The sequence below is a fragment of the Arvicanthis niloticus genome, chromosome 15, assembly GCF_011762505.2.
Source record: "Arvicanthis niloticus isolate mArvNil1 chromosome 15, mArvNil1.pat.X, whole genome shotgun sequence".
Classification (NCBI taxonomy): domain Eukaryota; kingdom Metazoa; phylum Chordata; class Mammalia; order Rodentia; family Muridae; genus Arvicanthis; species Arvicanthis niloticus.
Genome location: NC_047672.1, coordinates 62,907,422 through 62,913,892, shown reverse-complemented (window position 1 = coordinate 62,913,892; position 6,471 = coordinate 62,907,422). Strand labels below are relative to the sequence as shown.

Genomic DNA, 6,471 nt, shown 5'->3' with positions numbered 1-6,471 from the left:
TAGCAACAAAATCCAGGAGACAAACACCTAAAGCTAAGATGGCAGAACTATTCAGTAAACTGAGTTCTGTGTCTCAATTGTAGTTCTGATAGCACAAGAGTCGTATAATGTATTTTATTGTCCATTATAAAAATTTCAGATTTATTACATTAATTATATGTAATATATTATATGTAATATATATTATAATATATAAGGTATTCTGACAAAACTTTGAAAAGGCAAAAGATAAATAAGAAAAAATATAAAAAGTTGCTTGAGATATATTAAATAAAAATTATAAAATTGTAATAGTATCATCAAGCTAATTTTATATTGAAAATAGCCATATTTGCATAAGCCCAAAAATGCTTAAAGTATAAAATTGGTAACTGTGTTTCATAAAAAAATTGAAACCATTAAGAAATAGCATTGAGTCTTTCTTCTGTAGCACATAAATTAAAACTGAAATGATTCAAAGAAGATGGCATGGCCCCTGTGCAAGAATGACATCCAAATCCATGAAGAATTCAGTATTGTTGCAGAACTGACAAACCTATCTTAAAAGCTGCCCATGCATACCACAAGTACAAGGCAAAGAAGAACTTCTGCCCATGTGCACGAGGTGTTGTCATAAATCCTGTGGAGTATCCTTATAAAGGTGATAACTACCAGCACATTGGGAAATGCCCTTCCATGCAGTACAGTGTGCTGGGTGCAAGGTGTGTCTCATTGCATCACACTGTACTGGGTGACCATGTGGAATAAGAACTGTGAAGGAGACAGAAAACTAGAGCTTAGGAGCTCAATAAACTTTTTCTTTGGCTAATTAAAAGAAGAAATAGCAGTGAATTTTTGTTTATACATAGCACATTTTCATGAGCATATTAATTATTTTACATAGCACATTTTCATAAGCAAACTAATTATTTTATATTTAATTTATATAAATTGCCCTAAAGAAATTTGAACTGTTTTTGGATATGCTTTAACTTTTTTCTTCTTACTATTAATACACAGTTCATGAAGCATAAACATTTTAATGTTTATTTTTTTTTATTTCTGCACATGGATCTAGCTATGTATGTTTGTGTGGCATATGAATGTAGGGCCCACAGAGATCAGGATAGTGTGTTTGATCTGGACTGATAGATAATTGTGAGCCACGTGACTTGGATGCTGGGTACTGACCATGGTTCTTATGAAAGAGCATCAAGTAACCCCTGAAACTTCTAACCATAACAGCCCCAAGCATAATAGTCTGTGTTTATGCTAAGATATATACAAAGAGAATTATCTTATATCTTATTGTTGCAACCTTGAGTGCTATGACACCCATGATGTGGACAGATTCTTTGCAGAGATAGAGTCCCTTTGTATCCCAACAGGTTTCAAATTTGTAGTGTTCCCATATCTACCTGCTAGGATATCATGTATGAGCCATTTTCCCAACTCCAAATGTTTCTTTAACAATTTTTTTTCTAAATTTCAAGTAATCAAAAAAGACTACAGCAATAATGAGCTAAATCTGTACAGAAAAAAACAGCCTTTCATTTTAAGTAGTACATTAAAATCTTTGTTAAATATTTAGAGGCTGGTATAGAATACAGATGGCCTCTCTGTGTGAATTGATTCTAAAATAAGCAGAACAAAGTAGCTAAAACAGCTTAAGTGGCAAACTTAAGTCTTTAAAATCTGGTCGCCTCTAGGGTATAATTGCAGTTCTTTCCAGGGAACCTCACACCTTGCATTAATGAGAACATTTGGATATTATTTCTTCACTTAAGGTCTCTCTCATATACAACCAAACAAAATAAAATCTCAGTGAATCCTTAACAATTACAATCTTTTACGGAACTCTTAAAATATATAGGTCAGTTTAAGGACATACAGATTCTTCCATCTAAAGAACCAATAATTCAAATAAATTATACACTGACAGTGCTATAATTCTTATGAATTAATAATGAGTTTTAAATGCCAAGATACTCCAGAGTAAATAAAATAAATTTTATTTATGCTTAGGCAGCCTATTACAGATATAATTTTTCATTTAGAATAACTTTGCAATGTGGTTAATTATCAACTTACTCAATGAATTGTAACAAGTGTTTAATCTAAATGCTTGGTTTTGGAAATCTCATATTTTAGAAATTATATTATACCCTTTTCTGGTTTAAATATTATGCTAGACTCCATTTCACCAAAGTCTAGTCTTGATAGCATTTGTATACTTTTGCCTAAGACAATACATGTAGCATATTTTAAGATTACAAAGACATAAAAATGTCACTTTAAACACAAAATTGAGTGAACAAATATAAAAATTCTTGTTCTATTTTTATTGATTCTTTGTGAGTTTCACATCATAAGCCCCAGTTCTTCCCACTTCCCAGTCTCCTGATATCCACAACCTAACACCCCCAAATAAAGCATACACACACACACACACACACACACACACACACACACACACACACACGTACATATGGGAAAACATCTCATTGTGGAATTATGTTACAATGTGTCCTACCATACATCCCTCTGTCCACACATCTTCTTCACCTGCAAATGTTCATTGCAATGAGTCATTGGTCTGGTTTGAGTTCTCTGGCTTCTGTGACACCATCAATATTGGATCCTCATGGGACTCCTCTCAGCCATCCTTTGTCATGGAGATCCTGAAGTTTTAGATCAGCAAGACTGGCCCTTTCAAGTGTCCCAATTGTTTGCAGATGATTTAAGTTATGGGATGGGCCAACTCAGAGCTCTGGATCTGAGCCCAGGTGGTGGCCGACCTTGTTAGCCCACCAGTTCTCCCTTACCCACACTACCAGGGTGCTCCAGCACTTCTCCAGCTAAGCCACTCTGTGTCACCATCTGCAGTAACCAAGGTCAGTCTCTCCTTTGGGGAGACTCTCCTGTGTACCCTCCACTAGGGCAGCTCGGCTGTGCTGTCCTGTCAAGGTGCAAGGCCCACTCTACAGGGAAAGCTCACCCACTGTCGTAACCCTAGGGCCAGCTCTCCCAATTATAGCCAGTGGTGAGGGATGAGAGCGTGTACTGTATCACCCCCAAACCCATGCCTTCTTGCAGAAAATGAGTGGTGGCGCAAGCTCTCACACCCTCACACGCTGTAACTGGCTTACCCACACACCATTTCTAGGGCCAGCTCTTCTGGCTCAGGTGAGGTTCAGGGCCTGCACCCGCTCACTCTCTCTCATGACCCCTGGGCCAGCTCTCTTCACTGCTGCAGGTGATGAGGGGCACGAAGGCAGAGGGCATTACCCCGTGCCCAGGCCATCTCATAGCAGGTGAGTGGTGATACCAGCTTGCCTATACCCTGGAGACCTGCTCATATGTTCCCTTGCCATCAGGGTCAGCTCTGCTGTGCTGTCCAGGCAAGGTACAGAGCACACTCTCCTGAGTGATGCATCTAGTAAGGGGCAGATAGAGCTCTCCCATGCTCATGACGCTGTGGACAGGTTTCTTGTCTGCTGGAAACAGTTCTCTCACACTCACACCCTTGAGGTCAGTACCGCCACACCCCTGACACCATGGCTAGCTCCACTGCACTGCCAGGAAGAGGTGCAGGGTCCACAGTCAAAGGTAAAAATGGGACCCAAAGCCAATGAGAGATGGGGCCAGTTCTGCATAGCACAGGACACCCATGTGGTCCTTGGCAGCTGCCTGGGCCAGGGACATCCCCATGTTCTCTAGTGCAAATATGAGCCACGGACATCAACCATCGACACAGACCCCTACCACTGTATAGTAATGGATCAGACATGGCTTTTAGCAGCAGCTCAGGATGAGAACTCACCACGGTGGTGGGGCTGACCAATCACAACAGGCTTCTCTCTACCTATGTCTACAGACTTATGCCTCTTCATATCCCTCAAGCTGCTCTACTTTTCTTTTTCATCTGATCACCTCATTGTGGTGGCATCCATAGGCCCTGGGTAACATCCTCAGTCTAGGCTGCCTGGCATGGTGGCAAGCAGGTGTGGTGTCTATGACCCACCTATAATGTGTGCTGCAGTGTCTGTTGATGGTATGGTGGCTCACCTGACTCTGTCTGTCTCCCTTATTACTGCACATGGTGGTAGTCAGGGCTCTGTGTGTCTATGGTTCACCTGTGCCACAGGGTAGAGAGCAGATCTATGGGCATCTTCCCCTGCCAATGGCATGGAAGAACGCAGGTCTCTGTCTTCCTCCTCCCTTACTGTGCTGCCTGGATTTTATTTGGTTTTTATGAGTCCCAGGCATAAAACAGATTTGGCCACCAAATCAGACATCAATCTGGGATGAACAAAGGATTGCCATCTGCTCTGCTCCTGACTGACATAAGAACACCACAACTGACAAGATATCTTTGCCCATTGTGAGGCAACTGGGGAGCAAGGGGCAGACAGTAGACAATTACAACACTAAAATAGTTTTAATGGTCAAATTATGATTTATTCATCATCACCTGCTAAAATGGACTTCAAATTTTCAGTGTATGCTTCTCTCTAATACTAAATAAAACCAACATATAAAATCATGAAACATCTTTGTAAAACAAGACAGATCACATGTTCTAAATGTAAATAAAAAAGTGAACAGGATTATTCACTATTTTTCCTACCTTCATGGGTCTGTTAAAAGTATAATAGGTGAATTAATATCCCATTGGTTCACCAACATTCAAGATATTTCAACAAAAGTCTGGGGTAAAAAACACCATGAAGTTGAAAAAGTTTCAACTAAGGTAGAAGAAACATATCAGAATGCAGGTAATAAAGAACTGCCAACAGGGGAAGGGGTGTTATGATCAGGGAATTCTTTGTTGTGTAAAGATACATGAATTTCAACCTACATAAAGGTAACCCTATTGGAATCTCTATAGTGCCTATCAGTGAGGTATAAAATCATATTAAATATACCTTGTTTCCCAAGAAACATAATGTATACTAGAATTTGTTAATGCAAGAAATAAGCATTTTCTATTATTAAGGAAAAGATCCTGATGGGTTATGTCTAAAACCTCAAGTCTTTACATGGTGGTATATGCTTGGTTGCTTACTTGGACAGCATGTCCTATATGTACTTTAGTTTTACTAAGGCCTTAACCTGAGTATACTGTGTCATTGCTGAATCATAAAGATGAATGAAAAAGCTGGATGGACATTTATCAAATCAGAGGGTTATGCATTCATCACATGCCAAAATGACTCTCCCTCTACTGAGTGCTAGGGATATCCACAAAAACTCTACATGCATTATAAAGCGAAACTTGCCTCTAACTCACCTTTTCTGCCTTCCCAATGCTCATTATTAACTCTCTTAAATTTCTTAACTAGAAAAGGTATAGGAGAAAGTATGAGTATTTGAGATGAAACACAAATAATATGGTATAAAAACAAGACATCTACAAAAAGATGAGTCTTAAAAATGAATCACCACCCTTCTGAGACTCAATACAGAAAGCAAATGATAATACTTTCTAAGGAAGTCAAATGGTATTGACATTATGATTGAAAAAATACGTTTTTCACATGATCCAGAGGGTGGAAAAAGCAGCCCTGGATCTTCTGTCTCCTCGCATGTACATTAGTTTAGCAACAATTTGCATACCAATATCTTTTGTGAGAAACTCCAAAATTAATTGAAAGTTTCCCGCACCCCATATACGTTCAGCAACAACATTGTTTACATTTATATGAGTCTATGTGTGTTCATGACTAAGTGTGTGTGTCTGTCTGTGTGTGTGTGTGTGTGTGTGTGTGTAAGAAATAGTGACTGACTCCAAAAACTTATAGGTAACCAAGAAGCACAGAAGACCCCTCATAAGGACTCAAAACAATGCATAGCAACACACACTTTCAACAAAGAGAGTTAAATATGAGGACTATATACTGTGAATTAATTGAAAGAGGGGGTTTATCATATTCAAGATAGTGTCAATAAAGCAAACACTGACTTTTTCTTTATATATCTTGAGCTAGATATGCTCAAAGTATTCATGGAAAATCATAAGCCATGAAAAATAATACCAGTAGAAAGATGTTTCTTCAGAAGTAAAAGAGCAATGGATTCCTAGCTTCAAAAGAAAGCTGAAAATAATCATTGGTTTTATAATTCTCCCTCTAGAAAAGACCAAGAGGAGTTCTTGTAGAAAGAATATCTTGTGTATTATATGAATGCATCACCTGTCAAATTAAAAAAAAAAAAAAAACAACCTATGGCCTATAAGGAAAGGGTAGAATACCAGGTGGGATATCCCATAGACCAAGAGGATTCAGGGATAGAGCCAGGTGCAGGGACAGGTCACTGGGAAGATGTGAGGAGGACAGATGCATGGTACCTGAGTAGAGGTAACCAGCCACATATCAGAATGCTGATTAGTATAAATAGGTTATTATAAGTTATTAGTTACTGTTACTCAAGGAACAAGCCTAGCTACACAGCCTAGGTATCTCTAAATATATTTTGAGTCTGAGTATTTTT

General features: G+C 38.7%; 2 non-coding genes across 2 annotated transcripts; one reads left to right on the top strand and one right to left on the bottom strand.

Moving 5' to 3' along the window:
* The first annotated feature begins 415 nt into the window (after positions 1–415).
* LOC117721147 (U6 spliceosomal RNA) lies at positions 416–520 on the top strand. The gene has a single exon (XR_004608409.1). It is a non-coding gene; the product is annotated as a U6 spliceosomal RNA (small nuclear RNA).
* A 3,711-nt stretch (positions 521–4,231) lies between these two features.
* LOC117721170 (small nucleolar RNA SNORA48) lies at positions 4,232–4,374 on the bottom strand. Its single transcript, XR_004608427.1, has one exon. It is a non-coding gene; the product is annotated as a small nucleolar RNA SNORA48 (small nucleolar RNA).
* Between the last annotated feature and the right edge of the window lie 2,097 nt (positions 4,375–6,471).